The sequence below is a fragment of the Spinacia oleracea genome, chromosome 6 (genome assembly GCF_020520425.1).
Source record: "Spinacia oleracea cultivar Varoflay chromosome 6, BTI_SOV_V1, whole genome shotgun sequence".
NCBI classification, from domain to species: Eukaryota; Viridiplantae; Streptophyta; class Magnoliopsida; order Caryophyllales; family Amaranthaceae; genus Spinacia; species Spinacia oleracea.
Genome location: NC_079492.1, coordinates 67149679 through 67175714, shown reverse-complemented (window position 1 = coordinate 67175714; position 26036 = coordinate 67149679). Strand labels below are relative to the sequence as shown.

Below are 26036 nucleotides of genomic sequence, written 5' to 3'. Positions count from 1 at the left end.
ACGAAATTAAAATAATAAAATAGTTTCCAAAGCACAAAAGAATGCAACTCTCAACCATCCCAAGCTACATGATTTCGATTGTACTTTGTTCTACCAACCTGCTAAATTAATCTACTCCCCAACAATGCAAGTTCAATGATGGATCATCATAGGGTCATTAAGGCGAAGGCCATGACCAAGAGACATAAAGCACGTAGCCAGCAAAAGCTAAGTACTTACAAGGATGGAGTGAAATAAAACTATAAACATGCATCACTCGCTAAAATACTAATCCACACGAAAAAGCCATTTAATAAATAACAAACAATTCATGAATACAACACTCGACTCTTGACTCACAATTTAATTAGAATAAGCTTCGAACGGGCCAAAAGAAGTTTTCATAAAAGGAAGGGTGTTGGGAGCCCACCAAACACCGTAATAAATAACATAATGAATATCGGACCATACCGAGTGTCGGGCCATACCGACGGAATTCCAGCGCATAAATTAAATGAAAATACGTCTTGTATCATTAGTAAGAGATCGAGTTTTCCGGCAAGTCTCCCTCCATTGTTCATACTCGAGGTATATACGTTCCAAGAGTTTTGAAGCTTGTTCTGGTTGCACTTTAAGTTTAGGGAAATGATAAATCCAAGGAAGAATTTCACTTCTTCCAAGGAAATCACCTTTAAAAAAATGTGGATTTCCTTGGAAGAAGTAAAATTTTCCTTGGATTTATCACTTCCCTTAAGTTTATTAATATTTTATTAATGGCGAACTCAAGACTCAAACAAACATACATTTAATAAACGACAACCAAAACAATCTCATTTTAATCCTTTTGATCGTGACTTTGTTGACAACCAAAAGATTCCTGCTCCTTTAATTTCAGTTGGTCAAATAGGTCATCTATCCTAGGTAAAGGATACTTATTCTTGATCGTGATTTTATTGAGCTCCTTGTAGTCTATACTAAGCCTCATACTTCCATCCCTCTTTTTCACAAACAAGACTTGTGCTCCCCAAGGTGAAGCACTTGGCCTAATGTAACCTTTCTCTAACAGACCCTCCAATTGGCCTTTCAACTCTTTCATTTCTGGTGGAGCCATTCGATATGGTGCTTTCGAGATAGGCACGGTTCCAGGCACTAAGTCTATGGTGAATTCAATAGGTCGATTGGGAAGCATCCCCGGGATCTCTTCCGGAAACACATCGAGGAATTCATTCACTACCGCAATGTCCTCAGGTTGATCCTTGGTCAAATGCTCTAGGTTTCTCACATTGTATAAGAAGACTGGGTTCCCTTTACTGACTAGCTTCACGAGTTCCATTGCCGTGATAATCCCTATGTTCTTAGGTTTACCAAAACGACGATACGACACTACTTTGCCTAAGCTAGACCTCAAGTGAAACTTCTGCTTCTCACAATCTATTTTGGCTTTGAACATGGCCAACCAGTCCATCCCTAGAATCACTTCTAGCTCTCGTAACTCAAAATCGATTAGGTTAGATAGGAATACGGTCTTTGCTATGGTCAAAGGCACATCTCTATGGATTTTGGTACACTTTACTATGCTACCAGTAGGTATGACTATAGGTACCTCAATTGTTTCAGGCTCTTTCAAACGTGATTTTCCCAAAACGTCTACTGAGATAAAAGAATATGTTGCACCAGAATCAAATAGTACTTTAACTAAAACGGAGTTAATAGAAAAAGTACCAGCTATGACGTCAGAGGAAGTTTCTGCTTCTTTCCTAGATATCATATTCAGCTTCCCTTGGGCAACTCCTTTGTTATAGCCACCTCCATTGGTGTTTCCATTGTTGTTTTGGTTCCCATTCTGCTGTTGGTTTCCTCCAGGTTTTCCATGGTTCTGGTGATTGACATTGCTATTGTTACCACCTTGGTAACCCCTTTGGTTTCCACCTCCATTTCCTCCATTTCGGTTCTGGTTATTCTGATTATTTCTCTGGTGGTTACCTTGGTTAGGCTTTCCATTCTTAGAATAGCATCCATACTCTCTATGGCCTAACTTCTGACAGAACCTACAGGTCACTAGGTTTCCATCACAGTCCTTTCCAGGGTGATTCATTTTACAGCTCCTACAGTCGTAGGTCCTTACTCCATTCCTTCCGGACTGGTTTCCACCACCTTGGTTGTTGCGATTTCCACCATTGTTACCCCTAAACTGGAAATTCCCATTCCCTTTGTTCTTCTTAAAACTCCCTTGATTCTGTTGGTTACACCCCTGATTCGAGTTCCCAACATCCTTTATTTTCTCAGCACCTCCATTATTCCTTTGTTGTAACCCATACAGGTGAGCAGCCTTTCCGTACAGGGTGTCTAATGAGGTAAAGGTCTCTCCAAACAGCAACAACTGTAAGTCCTTAGTCAATCCATTCTCAAACCTTTGAGCTCTAAGTTATTCTGTTGCCACCACTTCAGGTTGTAGACACCTACTTTTGTCCCCGTTCCCGCAAGGGAAAGGTTCGATGATGAAAGCATAAAAACTCCACTTGACAACGCATCTCCTATAAAATAAACGAATCTCGATTCCCCTTTTCATTTCACCCGAAACCTGCTATTTATGGAAACCTGCTAAAAATAGTAACTGCCGTAAAAGGTAGCTTCTAAAAGTGGCAAATCATAAAAGATAGAAACCTGTCAGAATTAGGTGTTGCATTCCAACATAAATCCTAAATGAGATAGAAAACTGCGAGAATCCTATTCCTAATATGATTCAGAAATAAGAGTTACGTATTAATTAAAATCCTAACGAGCCTAGAGTTCGTAACGGGCCCAGACGCATTCCGTCACAAAATTGATACGCGCTAAAACACTCGAATTAATCTCAAACTCTACGGATTTCAGGAATCCGAATCTGACTAAAGAAAACAGCCCAGACCCTATTTTCAACGCCTGGCTCTGGGCGCCGAAATCTTTGGCGCCCAGGCCTGGGCGCTGAAAATACCTGGGTACGTGTTTTTTCCTAATTCTTTGTGGATTAGAACTCTGCAAATTCTATCTTTCCACGAACTCTTCCCTATAAATAGGCCCCTAAATTCGACGTGAAGGACACAACAACAACACACAATTATATTCTGAGTATTGACTCCAACCCTTAGCCTAAGCCTCTCGCTGCGAAATTGTTCACGCGTTCTGTCGCAATCGATCCATAAATCGAACAGAACGTATCCTGTCCCATAATTGAGATTCGTTAAATAAAAAGGAGAAATAGCAAAGTCAAAGTGGTTAGTTTTCTGAGAACCGTGACGCACCTCTCAAGGGTGCGTCGTAATGTGTCCCTTTTCGATGATTTAACTGCTTTCCTCGCCCTTTTTATGAACTGTTAAACTAATCTAATCTGATTGTTCTATCACGCCTAACAAATATAATATTTTTGGGAAATCGGATTATCATGCTAGGTCCCTTAATGCCATTTAAATCAGATAATCACGATCGAATTAGTATTATATGTTGCATATTGCTAAAATCAACTCAGATTAGTTTAATAGTTAACGCATGTCTCTTCAATTATTTATGCTGAGCTAGTAAGGATATCCTGCCTCTGGAGTTATCAACGAGCGAAGTACTCCTCTCGGTAGTTACAGTCCCCCGAACCCTCAATCTCTACCTTGCGGGTGTATGTTGAGAGATCCCCACACCAGGGATCACAAGGGAACCTACGGCCGTCGTGGTCAAACATAATTGCACTCCCTTTATGTCACGATAACCGGGTTTTGTCAGTTTTTCTCATTGTCGTTAAAAACTGAATGGCGACTCCTATATCACTACTACATTTCTAGTCAGATTCGACGCCTAAAATCGTTGCAGTAGGCATGAAAATCCGTCGCATTAGACCTAACGCGACGCCAAATGACCCTTGCATCCGTTGGCGTTGCATTAGGCCTAATGCAACGTTCAGTGACCTGATGCAACGGAAAACTAATACCGTTGCATTAGGTTTCCACCTAATACGACGGTTCTTGGATGGAGTGTCGCATTAGTTCTTTAGCTAATGCGACGGCTAATTAAGCTAATGCGACGGTTTATTTAGCTAATGCGACGGGTAATTTTAGCTAATGCGACGGGTACCTACAATAGCTTAATGAAATAATGCAACGCCTTTTACCTAATACAACGGTAAATTTTTGTACACAAAAAAACCTCTTGGGCACCTAATGCAACGGTTCATATATAATAAAAGATTTTCATTGACTTGAAAAGTAATATTACAATATTAGTGCCCATAGGACACATGCATTACAAAATAGTTGTTCACTAGTTAATTTTGTGTTTTTAATGACAAAAGTACATAAAATTAAAATCCATAGAAACAAATTCAACGTTACTAGGAATTACAAAACGACCCAAAACCAATAAGAGCCTCCACCTTTAGCTAGGTTGCTAGATCTACATTTCTTCTCCATTTAGCTCACCATGCTCCTGCAAGTTTAAATCACGAATGAGCACAAGTTAAAGATGGTACAAGTTTAAATCCAAAAGGTGTTGAATGTGGGGCAATTAGAATATCTTCTAATGTTTAAATACCATAAAACGAAGCAATATTGTAATAATAAGGGTGAAGCTGACAGAAAGCAAAGAAATTTTTTCCTGTTAATTAGTGAACCAAAACTTCCTGCTATACTTACATTATAGCACCCATACTTACATTATTATGGTTACTGCTATTATTATTATTATGGTTACTACTATTATTATTATTATGATTATCGTAGGATTTGTTTTCCTGTTCTTGTCTAGAAGCATAGTAGAACTAAGGTAATCTGCGTGGGAAGCAGTAGGATTACCAGGGTGCAGATTACCTTAGTTCTACTAAGCTGTCTCTTTGAGTGGCATATTATATATCACTCGCAGACTCACTTAGTCTAGACTGATGATAAAAAGGAAGACATGTCTTCCTCTTTTGTTCAATTTCTTTGGGGGTAAATTCATGCCATAGACTACATGTTTTTATCCACTAGTTCACCTACTCACCAACGTTTGTGTCGTTTCCTTCCTTCTGCATAGATTTCTTTTGTTCTAAGTTTGTCTTGAGAATATGTATGATGCAGAAAACAACTATCATGACATTAACAGATGTAAATCATGTACCACCGATCCAACAGTGGGTATATACTAAGTTTTGTAAGGTTCTGCTAAATACCACACCTTCATGGCTTCATTAGTTTCTACTTATGTTCTTTCTTATGCCTGCTTAATGTCTCTTCCACAATACCTCATATGATGAAATAGACAAATACTTAGCTAGTACTTTTTAGAAAAAGTTGAATGTCTACAACAAGGAAAGGCTACGAATGTAATTATGTTATTTAATGCATACAAAAGGATCAGTCTAGGCTAAGTAATTAATGTCTCGTTTAGCTAGGTTGCACAAAATCAGTTAAAATTACAACCAACCCTGGGGAAATCAAATCACAGCTGACATCTGAAGGAAAGGGAAGTTTGGTAGATGGTGCTTGGAAGAAGAATAAGAAAACAGGAAATGTTACGGCAGCTGTTGGATGGGTTCTATTATGTACAACGACGGAAATATATGAAGGAAATGAAAGTGTTGGTTCCCACAATGCCTTGCAGTCTTAAACTCTTGCTGTTCTGAAGGGTCTAAAACATGCTAAAGGAAGAAGGATTACAAATATTGTAATCAAGATTGATAGCCTAAATCTTGTTCAAGCTCTTGGAGAATACCCAAACTGCCAGTTTGAAACAGCAAGTATATTGTAATAAAATTTACTTGCTTTTTAGTTTTTTCCTCATCGTGTCAGATCAAAGCTCCATGGTACTTATTTGGATTAAACAACAACTAGTTTCTTAAGTGCTTGGAACCAATGGATATCGGTTCAAGGTGGACAGGTCTTCCTTGGACTACCAGCATCTACTGATGCTGCTAACAATGGTTTTATACCTCCAGATATTCTTATATCTCAAGTGCTTCCTACTATCAAGGGTTCTGCTAAATATGGAGGAGTTATGTTATGGTCGAAGGCTGACAATGGGTATAGCAGTGCTATTAAAAGCAGTGTTTAAGTTGAACCATTATTGTCTCCAAATACATAGATAATATCATAATAAGGATGATAGTAAGATACCCCATCAAATCATACTCTATAGAAACTTGCAATACTCATAAATGGCATATCTCGCACTACAGTTCTGGTTTGGAGAGCTCCTACACAGGGGAGAACAAAACTAAACACAGATGCTGTGGTTAGGGAAGGAAGTGGGTTGGGCATGGTGATCAGAGATGCCATGGGTGATGTGGTGAACTGGTGATGATTGCAGGGGACAGGAAGAGAGCGAGTTTGACAACTCTGCAAGCAGAGGCTACATCATTGTTGTTCGGACTAAAGTATAATTTGAGGCAGGATACAGGAAGGATAAGCTTTCGTAAGACACCGGAAAAGGCACTGAATCAAATGCACAGTAGAGCTCTAGTGGACTGCACAGTCAGAGGTCGATAAGAAAAATGCAGCTTTTCAAGGAAATAGGCAAACAGAAATACAGCAATACCACCTACTGAGTGACGGTAGGTGACGTAAACATGAGGATTCATCCCATGGTTGAAAGCAGCTTCGGTTATGAAATAAAGAAAAGCCGAGGCCATCTGAACTGTAACCATGTATATGTGTGGCTGGAACCTTCTGCAATTAACCCTCAAACTTAAATAATCAACAACCATTTCTCTGTGTTGTTGAATGCTATTCTCCCTCTTAATTAACATAGCCTAGTAGCCAATAATGTCTTATAACGTTTATAGTGGATGTTTTAAAAAGCTGTTTGATTCTCTTGGTACATTGCTGTATCTTGTTCTTGACCCATCCATGACCTTGCTTTCTATTTTTCACACAATTAAGAGAGGAAAAGATATAATATATTTCCAAAAGGAGAAATATTTTTAGTGCTCCTGCCTCCGCCCATCTTTTGAATTCCCAGGATATGTTATTTTATCAATATTCCCATTTTTTCACGTACGAGACTTTTGTAAATACATGTGATTGAAAATAGAAAGGGACTTTATCTTGTTCAATTGAAGTTCTTAAGCATTAGGTTCACCCACAGAGCAAAAAGTGGAATATTCAGTGGGTGAAAGGGAGCAAATGGCGGAAATGAAATAGCAACAGTGAAAAAAAAATTGCTACAACTGAAGGTGCATTTTTCTTATCGACCTCTGACTGTGCCTAGAGATCTTTGCCTCTTCAAATTTTGACAGAATCAGAAAAGACAAAGACAAACTCTTAATGAAAACAAAGCAGTGTTCCTTTCACATAATGTTCACAGGGTGAACACCGTCAGAAATCAGAATAGAAGACATGAGATTTAGATAAAAGCTCAGAAGTCCTTTAACTTAAAGGTTTTTGCAATATTATTATAAGCTATTATGAATGTAGAAAGAGCACAAGGACACACAAGTCAACTAGATAACGTTGCTCCAGGAATCCAGCAGTTGGATCAACATGAAGTCCAATATAAAAGCAGTTGTCTGTTTATCTACAGAATAAATCATGACCCAAGGATATTTGCACTTAAATTAGTCAGGGGAAATGTTGGAAGGGACAGGTACACAACGCCCTCAGATCAATAGACATTATCTGCCACCAATGTGCGATTTCGAGCGGAGTAATTGTTGATAGGAAAGATGGTAAACTCTATTGACTAAAGACATGAGCGCAATCAAAAGTGTATAACACCATCCAAACTTCCAAATTCTGTCGTCTACAAACTAAATCAAATATCACAAATTTAGTAAACTAAGAATATCACAAATTGGCTCACAAATCAAATATCACAAATTTATCAAATATCACGACTATTCTGCCTTCCATCATCAAAGTTCAGTAAACTAAATCAAATATCACAAATTTATAGAATATGCTCCAATAAAAAAAAAAAGTGTAATTACGCTTCCCAGAAAAGGGGGAAAACAGAACAAGCATCGGACCTTCATCACATAACTTTCCAAAATTCATACTACTAATACACAAACCTGAATTGTGAATCGATTACATACCGTGAATAACTTGTTCGGACTATTATGCGAAGCCCAATTCAACCCTCCTGCTCGATGAACAGCAATCAAGCGGCGTGAGAGAATGTCGCAGCCCAAGAAATTCGATTAATCTCGAACCTAATTGCGAATTCCAGACCAAATAGTTAGAATTTGCCAAAATTTTGATGAAACCCTAAAACTCGATCCTATTTTCTCTCAAGTCTTTCTCCTAGAAAATTGGAGATTTTCTTTTGGCAATGTTTGCTTGTGTGTTTTAATTTTTTTTATTTTTTTTTACCGTAAATTAAGTGTGTGGCCAGGCTTTAAGATTTTGGGGAAAAAAGTAAAATAGGAGGGAAAAAAAAGTAAAATAGCATACCCGTTACATTAGCCTAATATACCGTCGCACTAGCCTAATATACCGTCGCATTTGACCATCTATTGCAACGGCTGACAACTACCGTTGCATTAGCCCGAATTTCTCAAATCTTATACAAGACACCGTTACATTAGCCCCCCCTATTGCAAAGGTTCTCAATAAGGTGTTGCATTAGCCTTTTCTATACCGTTGCATCTGATAAAAAATGTAGTAGTGTATTACTAGTCAATTGGGTGTAAACTCACAGGAAATCCAATTACACTTGATTGAATAAAAAGAATCGTCACACCCACGAGGGACGAGGTCACGCATTAGCCTCGTGCTTTTTCGACCCCCTCACAGTGGCGACTCCACTGGGGATAGTGAAGGAAATACTCGTGCTTGTAGGTAATCAAAATAGCCGAAGGGTGAAACGATCCTACCCCGCGTTTATTTCCCCATCAAGTTGGGACGACCTGAAAATCAGCATATTAATGTGAACGGGCAGAACATCATAACGAATCTCGGCTCCCTCGGGAGTTGGGACTAAGGATACCTTTTTTCGCCAATAGGGGGGTGCATACGCCGCACATGTTTCCCACTCGGTACTTGTGCAGGTAGTACACCTATCCCGAACCCAATCGCTCGCCCATTAGGTCCCTCTCGCCTACATGCCCCCTTGGCTTGCACTTGCGGGTTGGCCTCTTGAGCGAAATTCGTCTGTTGAAGACACTACCTCGACCGGGGCATGTGTTGGATCTACGATAGAAGCGGTACCAAGCCAGACGCAAATAAACTACCCATAGAAGCCTATCATAAACTACGTGGCATATTTAATTTTCAAATCCATGTTTGTAATGTAGTTATGTGTAGCGAAATATGTGATTGTGTGTGGCAAACTATCCTAGAAAACCAACGACCTTAAAAACTGCCAAAACATTCATAGACTAACTTGCCAAAGAGTTATACCGAAACACGTGTTCCGCAAACCCGAATGATCGCCATAAAATAAGCGACGCTCGGGATGGCCTGTAACGAATCCCACAAACGTTGTTACGCGTAGGCAAGCACGCAAATCGAAGTCGCATAAACAGAAGACAGAAAACGAGAACCAGCCAGGGACGCATTTTCAACGCCCCTGGCTGGGCGCCAGAATTTCTCACTCCCCTAGCTGGGCGCTGAAGTTTCTGCTTGGCCTTCTAGTCAGGCGCAGCAGCCTCGGTGCCCGAGCGAAAGGAAAATACGTAGCGCAAAAAAAATGTTCATCAAAAGAATTGCTACGAGGGTGTAAGAAAAGCACTCGATTTCAAAAAGCGACTCGTGAAAAAATTAATAGCTCTTTGTGTCGTTGTTGGGCCTCCTACGACGGCAATGCTCAGCAGCAAAACCGAACATGCTAACAACTATGAATGTCACACGGGCAAGTGTTTCGAAAATCCAAAGAATGACCAAAAAAAAAAAAAAAACAAAAAGTGTACCGACAAAAGAAAAAGTGAAAAACCAATTTAGAGAGTCGAAGTCTAGACTAAGTAATGCTCGAAACTTTGGGAACCTAAACTTTAGCTTATCTTATGCCTAGGACTGGTCCTGCCACATGGTGCCGATCAGGGAATCAACGGTTAGTGCGTCTCGAAGATACATCACCAACATCAGGTTTAGTGACTCCAAGCTCCGTCCGTCATCCCTCATTTCAAGGATCTCCGCTTCCCCAACCTCGATTCGCACCTTCAAACATGTCCATCGAAGATTTGCAAGAGCAGATGGCTCAAATGACCCGACTCATGGGCCAACTAAAAATGGAAAATGAAGCTTTAGCGGCTGCGCAAGCCAAAAATGACCTCGATAACGAGAAGAGGATTGAAAAAATGGTCCTACGGCAAACCATGGGGAGCAAATACTTCTCCCTCGATCCTGAACCTTTTCCTGGAAAACTACCATAAAAGTTCAGTTCATCTGACTTACCAAAGTTCAAGGCCACGGACAACCCCCGTGATCATCTACTGAGCTTTGTGAATGCCATGAACTTGAAAGGCGTGTACAAGTCCATGTACCTACCTGCCTTTCCTTTGTCCTTGGAACCTGTGCCGCTCAAATGGTACAATCACCAGGACCCTAGGCTCTTCCCCACTTGGGAAGACTTTGTCAATGTCTTCATCAAGCAATACTCGTCGAACATGGATTTCCAAGTCACCATGCGCGAGCTGGAAGTTCTCTTCCAAAAGAAAAATGAGGGTTTCACAACCTACTTTGCTAGATGGAGGGACCAGGCGGCCCAGCTAATCAATAGGCCTCCCGAAACAGAATTGGTCCAAAAATTTATTGACAACCTGGACCCGGCTTACAGACAACACCTTAGGTACCTGGGACTTGACACTTTCAAAAGAGTTTATGATGTGGGATTAAAGATCGAGGACGACCTCGCCAAAACCATACAGAGCAAACCCACATATAAGACCAACACCTATAATCGGGGTAACACACCCCAAGCCCAAGAAGTCCATGCTGTAGAAGAGACTCCCGCCCGAAGAAACCCTGGAAGATGGGTCCGAGACCGAAAGTTTGCCCCACTCGGGTCGACTTTGGTACAAGCCTTTGAAAGACTAACCAATCAAGGAAAGTTGAGACCTATAGGCCCCACCCGTGACCCTCCTGTCAAAAGCAAATATTGGGTCGAAGGTACCTACTGCAAATTCCATCAAGGAAATGGGCATGACACTGAAAACTGCTGGAATCTAAAACATACGATCCAGGACATGATAGAGGATGAAGTGATACCTCTCCCTAACGTTGGCAAACCCAACAACAACAAGAGCCCACTTGGCTCTTGTAACATCTCTCTCGACCAACCAGAGAATTTCGACCCCACGGTGTATATTACACCTCAAGGTGCACCACTCGCTGTGGTCCCTATGGATCGAATCGAGAGGGAAGTGTGCGGTGTGTGGAACGATGATGCTGAAGATATTTACCTATCTCAAGTCTCGGGCCAGGACTTCTTCACTGAAACTTGGCCCGGGTATGCTCTCATTGACACCACCCCTCAGGAGCCCGAGGTCGACAACCTCACCCGATCCGGAAGAATATACCAACCGGATATTCACCCACCTCCTATGGACGACATCTCGGTTAGAAAAACTCCTGAGAATGGAAGGAACGCCACCGTCGCGGAAGTCATCGAAAATCCTCTCCTGAAACAACTAAAAAGAACCAAGGCTGAGATTACCATCTGGGATCTTATGTGTACTTCAAAGGAACATCGCGAAAAGCTTATTCGCTCACTTGACCTCATCTCAGTACCTACAGATATCACACCTGACTCATTGGTTAGCCATGTCACGAGAGATGCCGGAGAAAAAGCCATAGTTTTCACTGATAAAGACTTACCCAAAGAGGGGGGTGCTCACAATAAAGCCCTTTACCTAGTGGTTGGATGCAAAGGACAAAACATCCCCCTAGCACTCGTAGATAATGGTTCGGCGGTTAATGTCTGCCCATTGCGAACCGCCCATTGCTTGGGGCTAGGAAGCGATGACTTCCAAACCTCCACGCAAGGGGTACGAGCTTATGATAACTCCCGAAGGCCTGTATTGGGAAAAATCAACCTTACCATACAAACCGGGCCTGTGGCACGCACCACGGAGTTTCAAATAATCGACATCAAGCCCACTTTCAACCTCCTCTTGGGGGGACCTTGGGTCCATGACTTAGGAGGTGTGGCTTCTACCTTGCACCAAATGGTTAAACTTAACCATAACGGGGTAATACTAGAAATCCGCGCCCCTCCTCTCGACGTCAGTTGTACTATGGTTGGAACGGCTGAAGCTGCAGACGACCTTTATGGGTTTCAAATGGAAGAAACAATCCAGTTCATCGAAGATTATGATCCAGCATTCCTAGACCCGCATGCATCCCGAGTCATCCCTAGAATGCTGTTAGCTCAAGGCTATTTTCCAAGAACCCCATTGGGCATAAGGAAGAAGGAATGCACATTCCATCCTTTTCTCGACAAATCTACTCCCTTTGGCTTAGGTTATGAACCAACAGAGGAAGATATTGCTGACCGCCTATCTAGGCTACGCCTTAACAAAACCAAAACAAACCACCCTCCTTCCCCCATATCAAAGGACCCTTAACGGGATGTTCGTTCGGGAAGGAGAAGAACACCCATGCCGTGATTTCCCTGAACCCTTCGTTCAGGATGGCTTGCTAAAACCCGAATTTGAAATTTTCCATGACTGCCACACCTTGGATGAGGCACCCCACCTCACCAAGACTAAAACAGCTGAAATATTGGACAACCAGGCTCTATGGACATTGTTTAACGAATCGAGGCCTGTGGAGGACGAGACTGTGATGACTACCCTAGCTTTACAAGATGAAGGTTTCGATCCAACCCGGTTAATCTCTCCTGCATCAACATTAGAAGAGGTCGAGAACGGATGGGTGAAGACATATCAGTGGGTCAACACAAAAGGAATGGAATTCAAGATGAGTACCGGTGAAGGACCGAAGTTTTATGAGACTAAACCCCAGGCTTGAGCCACATAGAGCACCATTAGTAAAAAGCGCCTAGTAGTTCTTTAGATTGATAGAAAAAATAATAGAGACTTTAGATGGTCCTAAGGCCCTTTAGAATATGGGTCAGTTTTATTTCAGTGTGTTTTCCTTACTTTCCGAATCAATAAAGGCGTAATATTTCTCCTAAATTTTTTATTCTAACACTAAATAAACACCAAATGTACTTGCAAAATACAAAAATAAAGAGGCGACCCACTCTAGGCCCAACAAACAAAGCCCACTCGGTTTTGAAATAGTGCCATGGGGACCAACTCCCGAAACCCACGAAATAAACCACACTATCCCATTCATATCCCCAAAACCTAAAAAGCCAACCAGTGTCATCATAAGAGCCAATCCATGCAACCCAAAATCAAAGGAAATCAAAAAAAATTGTTACCAAAAAAATAGATTCATAAAACATAGATTCCATCATACCCTTCACTAACAACCCACCTCCAAAGCCTACACAAAGATCTTCATAAATTCCGCACCCTAACTCCATTTTCAAAACTGTTTTGAGTCACCAATAGAAAAAATTAATCCAGACAAAAGTACATTTCACGCTAACAGTCAAAAAAAGCCTCCAAAATAGCCTCAAAATTAACTTTAAATACGAAGCAAAATATCAAGGCACAAAAAAAAAAAGAAATAGAAATAAACGCAAGAACATGTGAAGCAAAGAGTCAAAAATCGACCGCCCAAGTCATTTTCAGCGCCCAGGGCTAGGCGCCGAAATTTCTGACGCCCCAGCCTGGGCGTTGAAACTCTCTGCCTGCCAAAAGTTTCCTTTTTGAAAGTGCTCGTCATTTTGTCCGCACACAACGGAAAAATAACGAACACTTGGGGGGTACAGTACGTATCCAAATAGGTTTACCAAGAATATAGCGATACAAATTAGTCGAATTTTACGCAACCTATGGCAAAAAAAAACGGCAGATGAAAATAATGATAAATACTTCACTCATTTGACCGATTAAGTAATATGTTTCCACTTCAGGACATATCTACCGAAATCCGGCATACTAGAATATATTCTAAAACTAGAACTACGCGCGACCTGATTCTGACAAGATACGTAGGCAATCCTTACCAAGGATTCGGTCCAAATAAAAAATAATATATTCTTTGCAAAAAGTGTTAGACATATAAAATACATAAAAAAGAGGAGAAACAAAAATATATAAATGAAAACTAAAAATACGCCTTTATTAAAATATAATAAGAAGGAAAACAAAGTGCTAGGAATAAAAAACAAACACAAGTGAAATAAATAAAGGGCACCTACACCCTAGCAAGAACTACACAGCTCTAGTTCTTCCGGATCATCAAATAAAGTCTTGTAGAGAGCAATGTTCGCAGGATCCACCCCCACAGTCTTCTGCGCTGCCCCAATATCAATCTCCATAAGAACCGACTCCTGGACACTAACTTCCAAAGATGTCAAGGATTCAGAAACATTCTCAATTATAGCCTGCTCAGCCTCGAAGGCACAGGCAATGGTGGGAGAAGGATTATTATCATCAACTGGACTAGCCACTGTTTCTACAGGCGGCTGAGCCTTCCTAATCCATACATTGTTCCGGCGGCGATCTCCGCGAGAGCTTGCATTTCTTTTAACAACAGCAGGCCCCTTCATGTTAGGCATCTTTTTAGGCCTGAAACTGGAACGGGGAGGAACTTCCTTTCGCTTTCGATCAGGACGAGCTTTCACAGTCTTAATACTATAGGTACGAGGTCTGGCAGAATCAGGGCTCTCATACTTAACACGAATACGAGGTATCAAAAGCTCAGCCGGCTCCCCGTTTCGAGCCTCGGTCCTCACATTTTTGTCATCGGAGCTCATCCACAACTTGTAGTTTTCAGAAAGACCCACAAAGCCATTTGTAGCTACAGCCCAACGCGGGAGACCATCATAATACTTAGCCCACGCTAAGACCCGTGTTTGTGCAAAGGCCGCTACCTTAGATGGTACCGTATCAGAAAAGGGGATAGTCTGCCTTAAACCATTTTGACGCATGACTCGGTAAGGGAAAATATAAATGGGACGAGATAGCCCCAACAAAGAAACATAAACCGATACATCAGAACCCCCTATCATAGTAGTCAAACCATGGTACCACCCACTTAATAGAACAAATGCCATAAGTAAAAAAGGAGGTCCATTCGGCCTCGTCCTGGCCTTGGTGCAAGTATTTTCGGTTACCCAAAGCTATAGGGCGATAATGTTTAGGATCGGCAGGAGCTTCCAAAAGTCTAAGCCGTTCCGCAAGCCAAATCTGCAAAAACAGGTACGATCGAATCAAAAGAATGAAAAGAAAGAAAAAAACGGTTCCTGGGGCGCAGTTTCAACGCCCAGGACCAGGCGCCTAAAATTCCAGCGCCCAGCCCTGGGCGCTGAAACTCAACCCCAGGCAAAAAGAAATATATTCAAAAAAAAAACATACATGTGCGCAAGGAAAAAATCGATTACCTGCAGTAATACGGGGCTTCCCTTAAAATGTTCTGATTTGGCATCCTTCTTCAGCTCATCCGCATTCAGCAAAGTCTCGGCAACAACCAACGGCATAATAGAATAGCAACTTTCCATCTGGCTAATCAAAGGGATCAACCTTATGTCACCGAACTCACCATTGTTATTCGACAGCAAATAATTATTCAACAAGCAAAATACAAGGGCTCGAATATTCAATTTCTGTTCGGTAATATTCTTACTAGGCCTAAAATGATGTTTTACAAGTTTTGCCAAGTTAACCTTATCATCTACAACAATTTCAGCAAACATGTTATCATCTAGCCCTAGGAAAGCCCTTATGGTTGTTTTACCCTCTTCAACAGTGCCAGGGGTAACAGGAGTAGCATTAGTAGGATAACCAAGGATCGCAGCAAATTCATCGGGCAAGGGACATATTTCATTGCCCCGAAAGGAAAAAACATGATGATCGGAGTCCCAAAAGCTTAGGGCAGCATGCAGAAAATTATAATCAATATTAATTTGTTGTAAGCCTAAAAGTGCCTCTAAGTGGTATTCTTTTAACAAAGCTTTTTCTGTGGGAGTAAGGGCCCGTAGCCAACGCCTAACAGTCCGTTGGAGTGAGAAAGTAGGGATCAACATGGCAAAAGCAGTGAATAATTAGAGCACAGCAAAAGAAGAGAAAGAATTTGAGAGTGGTGGAAAATAAGGACGTATCTAGCCCCTATATATATAGCTGAATGCACCCAATGACATCCTGATCCCATTCGGAAACGTGTTGGGAAATCCGAAAATCAAATATTACCAGGAAAGGACTTTCAGCGCCCACGTCTGGGCGCCGAAATGTTTAACGCCTGGCCTTGGGCGCTGAAAATACAACCCAAGACCCAGATTTCACAAAACACGGAACAGGAAAAGATTTAAGACCGTATTGCTAAACACGAGGCCCTATTGCAAGTAAGATCAAGCCCGAAGCACCTTTAGCTCCCAAATAAGCAAAAAATATAACATTAAAACTTGGTAGAAACTTAGACTCGTCTCAGAAAACACTTACGTACACTTTTCAAAAAAAAAGAAGTTAAATATCATGGTCATTCTTCGAAACACCAAAAATATGTGTCGTCAAGTCATTGGTTTTCCAAATAAAATGTTTGTCTGTCAAAGGGTTAATCCGGGCCAAGCTAAAACCAGATGTCGCCTGAAAACTAAAGTCGCACTCCACGGCTTTGCTAAAGTAGCACACTACTGTAGAAGGTCGCTCGCACACACGAGCATGACCCCAAACATGATTACAAGATGCGAAAAACAACCGACGAGCCCCAGTGCTTGGGGGCTCGCGAAAAAAAATAGACTCCAACAAGGAGCGCACGATCAAAATCACATTCCCAGACTGCGCCATACACCATATCATGTTTTGATATCTCAAAAAAGAACAACAATAGGTTCGACCTCATCGAAAGGACGCCACTGACACTTGTGCACGGTCCTCTGATCAAAGACCAAGTCGAGCCGTAAAGACTAGCTCAAAATCACGAAAGCGGACGGTCGCAAGACAAAGATCCGTCTGAACACGTTGTCAGCCCACGTTCAGGTTACAACTAAATTCGAGCATCCCTCGAAAGAATTCGCTCTTGCAAGAATGAATAAAAAGAAATTCTCAAAAGAAATCACAAAGAACCAAAGAAATAGAAACTTGCCCATCTTTAGTCGGCAAGATCGCGTCACAAACCGCGCGAGTTCCCAAATCGAAAAGAAAATGAATTCAGGGACGTCCACCCTCAGAGGACAGGGCTCGCCCAGCCTCAGCTGGCGGGGTCTGCGTCACTAGCCGCGCAGTTCCTCAGTTTTCGACAAAAATAAAGTCTTCAAATTTAAAATAGGCTCGTCATCTTTAGCCGGCGGGGTCTACGGCGCAAACCACGTAGGTCCTTATTTTCAAAAAAGCAAAATAAATTTCAAAATAGATTCGTCCACTTCTATCGGACGGGGTGTCCACCCTTAGCGGACAAGGTTCGCCATCTTCAGCCGGCGGGGTCTACGTCACAAACCACGTAGGTCCTTATTTTTAAAATTTCAAAAACAGATTCGTCCACTTCTATCGGACGGGGTGTCCACCCTTAGCGGACAGGCTCGCCATCTTTAGCCAGCGGGGTCTGCGCCATTAAACCGCGCAGGTCCTTCGTCGCTGCAGCGATAACTTTTGCTGGATTTTCCTTCGTTTTACGTCCTATAAAAACAAGGGTGCTGGATTTTCCTTCGTTTTACGTCCTATAAAAAACAAGGGTGCTGGATTTTCCTTCGTTTTACGTCCTATAAAAACAAGGGTGCTGGATTTTCCTTCGTTTTACGTCCTATAAAAACAAGGGGGTTTTCTCGTTTAGCTAGCCCTAAAAATGAGAATCTTTAAAAACATTTTTTACCTCGTGATTGGGCTTGGCCAGGCCCAATTACACTTTACAGCTTTGATTTCGAAAAACTCTGTAGCTACTCCCAATGACAAAGTGAGGGAGTTTCTACGCACCTTTAGATCCTTCCAATGACAAAGTGAGGAAGTTTCTATACTATTAGTTGACAAATCCCAATGACACGTGAGGGATATGTCGACACTTCAAGTGATGACCCTTAAGTCAAATGTTATCACTCGGGGGCTCGTGAGACCTTCGCAAAACAGGTCACATACACCATGGCTTGTGTGACGCACTCCGTCTAATACTTTGACCATCGTCTTACTCCAAGACTCAGTCAAAGTGGGGGCTAACTGTAGACACCTACTTTTGTCCCCGTTCCCGCAAGGGAAAGGTTCAATGATGAAAGCATAAAAACTCCACTTGACAACGCATCTCCTATAAAATAAACGAATCTCGATTCCCCTTTTCATTTCACCCGAAACCTGCTATTTATGGAAACCTGCTAAAAATAGTAACTGCCGTAAAAGGTAGCTTCTAAAAGTGGCAAATCATAAAAGATAGAAACCTGTCAGAATTAGGTGTTGCATTCCAGCATAAATCCTAAATGAGATAGAAAACTGCGAGAATCCTATTCCTAATATGATTCAGAAATAAGAGTTACGTATTAATTAAAATCCTAACGAGTCTAGAGTTCGTAAAGGGCCCAGACGCATTCCGTCACAAAATTGATACGCGCTAAAAGAATCGAATTAATCTCAAACTCTACAGATTTCAGGAATCCGAATCTGACTAAAGAAAACAGCCCAGACCCTATTTTCAACGCCTGGCTCTGGGCGCCGAAATCTTCGGCGCCTAGGCCTGGGCGCTGAAAATACATGGGTACGTGTATAAATTCTATCTTTCCACGAACTCTTCCCTATAAATAGGCCCCTAAATTCGACGTGAAGGACACAACAACAACACACAATTATATTCTGAGTATTGACTCCAACCCTTAGCCTAAGCCTCTCGCTGCAAAATTGTTCACGCGTTCTGTCGCAATCGATCCATAAATCGAACAGAACGTATCCTGTCCCATAATTGAGATTCGTTAAATAAAAAGGAGAAATAGCAAAGTCAAAGTGGTTAGTTTTCTGAGAAACGTGACGCACCTCTCAAGGGTGCGTCGTAATGTGTCCCTTTTCGATGATTTAACTGCTTTCCTCGCCCTTTTTATGAACTGTTAAACTAATCTAATCTGATTGTTCTATCACGCCTAACAAATATAATATTTTTGGGAAATCGGATTATCATGCTAGGTCCCTTAATGCCATTTAAATCAGATAATCACGATCGAATTAGTATTATATGTTGCATATTGCTAAAATCAACTCAGATTAGTTTAATAGTTAACGCATGTCCCTTCAATTATTTATGCTGAGCTAGTAAGGATATCCTGCCTCTGGAGTTATCGACGAGCGAAGTACTCCTCTCGGTAGTTACAGTCCCCCGAACCCTCAATCTCTACCTTGCGGGTGTATGTTGAGAGATCCCCACACCAGGGATCACAAGGGAACCTACGGCCATCGTGGTCAAACATAATTGCACTCCCTTTATGTCACGATAACCGGGTTTTGTCAGTTTTTCTCATTGTCGTTAAAAACAGAATGGCGACTCCTATATTACTAGTCAATTGGGTGTAAACTCACAGGAAATCCAATTACACTTGATTGAATAAAAAGAATCGTCACACCCACGAGGGACGAGGTCACGCATTAGCCTCGTGCTTTTTCGACCCCCTCACACAGGTGCAAACCTAGACAGCTCTATAAACTTGGAATAGTACTCTGTTACTAACAAACCTTCCATTTTGAGTTCGATGAACTCCTGCGCCTTTTACTTCTTCAGTTAAGGTGGGTAAAACTTGTTTCTCAACGCGGTTTTAATGCTTCCCATCCAAAGTTAGGTGTGTCTCTAAAGGCATTCTCACATCGTTGCCACCATAAATCAGCCTTGCCTCTAAGGTAATACGCAACATTGTTTACCCTAAGGTACGTCTTTGGGGCAATTCACAACTAGGATAAGCTTATCAAATTCTCTCAACCAGTTTTCAAGTATACTTGGTTCAATCTCCCCGTGGTACAGTGGAGGCTTTCTTTGAGCTATTTTCTTAAACATTTCCCAAGCCGGATCATGCACTGGGTTGGCTCTAGTTTGAGCTAGGTCTCGAACTACCTCAGCTAGTTGTCTAACCACTTCAGAAATTTCCTGGTTATCCATATCCCTTCTCCTGAATAGAATAAAAGACTAACTTTAATATTGGTTGGACACGACATCACTAAGGCACTAGTTCGACAATGAACCCACCCACAACAAATACACAAATCAAACGCGTCCTAGAGGAAGTTGGCGCCAACTTTGGGCCTTCTTTTCCACTTATTAGAAGCATGTAATTTAGATGGTTGCTAAATTGACCACCTTCCGCATAAAGTTTCATTGAAGAAATAACAATTAACCCCTTTGCGATACTCACGAATCTTATAACCGAGATTTGAACTCAAGAGATAACAAAAAGAAATTCGATGCTTTTATTAATACTTCAATGTGAAAGTCTTACATCCATCAATAACATTGCTTTTATTTCTCCAAATCACAATTGAACTAAATAGTAGCTTTTCCACTTTACTAATCAATAAAATAAATAACTAAGGATTACATTTCTTTAAACACTAATGTCATCACGACGATCATCTCTTTCTTTGTGTTGTTCTGGAGTAAAGTCTTGATCATTAGGATCATCCAAGTCTTCTTCGGGATCAAAATCTTCATCCATAGCCTCATCATCCTGTTGTGGCGCACTATCAACCACATTGTCTTCTTCAAGTTCAGCCTCGGATCCACTAGATATCTCAATTGTTTGTTCGGGAACTACAGGGTTAGGATTCTCAATTTCAACCACATCATCATCATCCTCCTCAATATCATTAGCTTGCTCATCATGTATCATGCCATCCTCACCATCACTTTCTTCTCCTCCATAGCCCATACCTAGACCCGCAGAGTATTTTCCATCCTCATAACTATTTTCAGCAACCTCTAAGATAGTAGTGAGAACCTCAGTATCATACTTTCTTCTACCATCTCCAGTCCCATATTTGTACCAATGAGGGGTACCATCATTATAGTGCATGTCACTGAACTTGTTCTTAAGGTCTATGTAAGGGTTCTTACGGGGCAAACAATGAATAATCATACTAGCCATCATATCCCTATGCCTAAGATGTGGCATATTCTTGGTTGAAGCAAAATAGTTGCAAGCAAACACAATCTTCTGAACATACATATGAGGAGTCTCGTTATCCAGTTTCTCTAGGCATCCTAGACTTGAGAACTTAGAAGGTAGCATCTTAAATCCTGAAAATTCACAACTAAAAAGTCTTACAAACGCGTTCCCAAAGAAATTCCAACCCAAAAGGATACAATAAATAGTTCGTGGAGCCATACAATTTCAATGCACAAGTATATGCTCAACATGAATTATGATACAAATAATCACACAAAGCAAGATAAAACATGGTCAAAACATATACATGGCGATTAATAAATCACATAATCACATAAAATGCATACTTAAACTAATATGCCCTTCTTAATCTACTCATTCCTCACTTGGAAGTAATAATAATTTTAGAAATTAATTAAGAAATAACTCCTAACTTAGTTGAAATTATTAAAATTAAAATCAAAAATTAATAAACATTATCAATTAATTAAAGTAAATTAAATTCGGATACTTAATCAAAATAAATAAAATCCGAAAAAAATTAAAAAAAATCGAATAAAAATGAAAATATAATTTGGATTTAAATTCGAAATTTCGAATAAAACAATAAAAAATATTCTGATAAAATAAAATAAATTAAATAATAATCCCAAACTTTTCAACTTATTTCAAACGACTCAAAATAATTGGTATTTGACCTTTAAAATATTGAGTACTCAAAATAATACGTTTTGACTTTAGGAAAATAATGTTTAAAAATCCTAAAGTTCCTCAAATACCACTTTGTAGTATAGATTATTACAAAGCAGCTTTAGTCTCCGATTACCACTTTGTAGCATTATTGTTAGGTTATGATACATATGACAAAACATAAATCATGCGGAAAAACCATAAAGCCAGGAAACATATTATTTACACATAATCATTTAGCATAATTTAGATGAATACACTTTGTAGCGTGCCCTCCCTAGCTGCGCCTGAACCGAACAAGAACAAGTCTTTAGGACTCCAAGTGTCGTCCCTCCGTAGATAGTCCACAGCACGTCCGGATCCGCCTTAAGCTTGACTAACTAGAATCGCCCTTAAGGTTACTAGGATTTTCGGCTAATAGGTTGCAAGTGTTTGGCTGATTTTTGCTTCAAAATCTTACCTTTAGAATACTTCAATTGTCTGTTAAATATGTGACCCTAGGCCTATATTTATAGAGTTTATGGAAATGAATTATAATCCTACTAGGATATGGATTTATTAATTAGAATCCTATTTGAACTCTAAATAATAAATTTAATCTATTAGGATTAGGATTTAATCAATGCACGAATTCCGATAGGATTAGGATTCGTTACGAACACGAGTCACACGACCACGAGCATCGCACCACCCGCGTAGGCCTTGCGGCCCACACGAGTGAGCGCTGCCTCGCAACCCACGAGCACACACCCCGCGCTGCCTCGCAGCCCACGAGCATACAGCCCGCGCGCGCCTGAAGCCTTGCTGGGCCTGGCCTTGCGCTGGGCCTGGCGAGGTTGTGGCCTTTCGTGTTGGGCGCTTGGCTTGCTGGGCGCGGGCCTGGCTTCGTGCTGGGCCTTCGTCTAGCAAGCCTCGTCCGATGCTAATTCGTACGATGCGCTTCCGATTAAATTCCCGGTTCCGGAATTCATTTCCGATACGAACAATATTTAATATTTCCGATTCCGGAATTAATTTCCGTTTTGAACAAATATTTAATATTTCCGTTTCCGGAATTATTTTCTGATTCCCATAATATTTCCGATTCTGACAATATTTCCGTTTCCGGCAATATTTCCGATTCCGGTAATATTTTCATTTCCAATAATATTTTCCGATATGTACCATGTTTCCGTTTCCGGCAACATCTACGACTTGGATAATATTTATAATTCCGATACGATCCATATTTCCATTTCCGGCAATATCATCGTTTCCGGAGTATTCATTTCTTGCTTGTGACGATCTCAGCTCCCACTGAAACCAAGATCCGTCGATTCCGAATATCCGTAGATGGAGTATTTAATGCCATTAAATACTTGATCCGTTTACGTACTATTTGTGTGACCCTACGGGTTCAGTCAAGAGTAAGTTGTGGATTAATATTATTAATTCCACTTGAACTGAAGCGGCCTCTAGTTAGGCATTCAGCTCACTTGATCTCACTGAATTATTAACTTGTTAATTATACTGAACCGCATTTATTAGACTTAACATTAAATGCATACTTGGACCAAGGGCATTATTTCCTTCAGTCTCCCACTTGTCCTTAGGGACAAGTGTGCATTTCCTAATTCCTTCGTCGCTCGATGCTTGCTCTTGAACATAAGGTAAGAGTTGTCATCCTTATTATGTCCAGAGGTGTTTCTCGGTTTTAGAGTTCAACTGATCAAATAAACAGATAATCATAGCCTATGATTCATCCGAGCACGGCCATGCATTTCACAGTTTCTAGCTCTCCGAGTGGCCGTGTACAACTTTTAAGCATCTCATCCCGATTTATGGGAGGACAATCCCAATCTTGCGATCTTGAGATTATACTTCGTTTGATAGGTGATTACCTGAGTGTTGCCTTTATAGCCTCCTTTGACGGTGCGATGGTTGGTCAACGTCAAAGTAACCAGTTCTCAAACAAGTAATCTCAAATCACTCAGGTATTGAGGATTTAGTGTCTAATAACTTTAATGAAATTTACTTATGACAGATTTTCATCTCTTACAGTAAAGTTTCATAGGTCTGTCCGATACTAGTCTTCCCAAAGTAAGTATCTATGCAAATGATTATGACATTGCCATGTCCACATAGTTCAAGAAACAGAACTACTAGTCATCTTGCATTCTAGTCGTCTAACGTTTTCTATGCGTCCAATTTTATAGAAAACTCCGACCAGGGACCATTTTCAACTTTTGACATTCAAGTTCACTTGATAGACATTTCATAGTCACATGATTGGTCCTGACAGTCTATCTTGAATATATCGTCAAATTGAAGGGACTCATCATTTAATACTAAACTAAGATTAAATGGAATATGAAAAAAAAATTCATATATGATAAATGTTCAACCCCAACGTTTTACAACCATGGGCCTCTAACCCATCTTTAAAACATTTCATGGAATTCAAAGCTATGCTTGATTTCCAGTGCTACAATGTGAGTGTTACTTCTCACTTGTTGCATAGGTTTAGTTATCATGCTTTGCTAATCTTAATATCCCTTTCATCGAATATTTTTCGAGATAGGATGATAAGATCTTTTGAGTTTGTTTATTATGTGATCTAGTCTTTCTTACTTAAATAGTGGTTCTACGCATTTTGCAATGAAGAGCTATCAAGTCAGCAGACATGTGATCCAGCCAAGTTCAGTGAAGAACTTTTTAATGTAAACAACTCAGTTTTATTGCTTCTTAGGCAGTAAGTACTTCTACTTCAACTGTATAGGTTGCTAGTGATGCTTTAGTTTGGATTTACTTATCCAAGTAGTTCACGGATATGTGGAAGACTTTCCAGCTGTATCTTAGAACATATAAATTAATATTTAATTTCCCACGCAATCAACTCATGGTCTCTAATTCATGTTGCCATTTCAAAACACGATGCTCTATAGCTCGTCCTTGCCAATGGTTAACTTCAAAGGGATCTTTCTTGATCCTTTGCCAGTGTTTATGCGTGTAGCATCAATATTTAGCATATCTTTATTTCCTTGAATCAAGAACTATTCCTATGTACCTTTTCAAGTACCATAAGTATTCTCGATCTCAATCTAGTTGATCTTCACTTAGATCAATAGAGACTGGTATATGTTCGTCACGCCTAAAGCCATACGATACGTTTTTGGCGATCCTCATATTATATTATACATGATAAATTCTTTTGCAGAATAATTCCCAATTGAATTCTATTCATGTAACTTTAGCTCATTCAATTTCAGTAGATACTGAATCCAGCTAAATTCTTTGACATATAATATAGGTTAAGAATCTCACTTAGATCCTTTGATGTTTAACTTAGTAAATGCTTATACATAGTTCAAACATTCATTACTTAGATTTATTCACATGGGTCGAATATCTCCAATGGAGTCTTACGTGTTTGATTTAGTAAATGCCATTACTTAATCTAAAACAATATTATAAGATCTTAAATAGATCTTAATACCCAGTATGTATTAAGTTTCGCCATGGTCCATCATTGATGAATAATTTCAAATCTAAGTCATTAGTATTTGAATGTTATTTCACGATAAAGAGATATGTGTGTGATACACATAGGACCAATTAAGTTTTACGTACTCCCACTAAACTTCTTATTTATTTATAAGAATCATGTACATTTTATGAAACTAAAATACTTATTAGCTTCACTAAAAAATACAATTCCAATTCCCAATTGCTTGCTTAAATCTGTACTTAGATTTCATAAGCTAGCTTTTGTTTTCAATTACTTATTTGGATCCACAAATCCTATGACATGCTATGTACATAGTTTCTTCCAACATTTGACTGAGGAATATGTTTTGTCATCCAATTGCCATATGTACCAATATGCAATCATTGCTTGAATTATAGACTTGAGCATTACGATTATGCATGAGGTTTCAACACAATCCACACCGTGAATTTTGCTTGTAACCTTTAGCAAATAATCTAGCTTTGTGTGTGAACGCAATTCCATGTTTGATGGTTTTTATCCTTAAAACCAATTTGCAACCAATAGGTGTTAACCCATTTTTGCAAATCAACAAAATTTCAATTTTTTCATCAAAACATTGGTTATGTTTTATGGCCTTTAACCATCTAAAATATTTGAGTCTATATATGGCCTTTAACCATTTCAGGGAATCTGGGTTTCGTCATAGCTTTCTTACAGGTCAGAAACTTATTAATCTACATGATAATAGTTTGACTGCAAGTTGTAGGTTTCTTCACTATCTAATAGAAGAATCGCATAGCTTCAGTGACCTGAACTCCATGATTCTTTA

The 26036-nt window shown here is 40.2% G+C and overlaps 1 long non-coding RNA gene across 1 annotated transcript; it reads right to left on the bottom strand.

Moving 5' to 3' along the window:
- Positions 1–4172: 4172 nt before the first annotated feature.
- LOC110800586 (uncharacterized) lies at positions 4173–8504 on the bottom strand. The gene is made up of 2 exons (XR_002536699.2): positions 8012–8504; positions 4173–4428 (listed from the first exon to the last, which is right to left on the bottom strand). It is a non-coding gene; the product is annotated as an uncharacterized lncRNA (long non-coding RNA).
- Between the last annotated feature and the right edge of the window lie 17532 nt (positions 8505–26036).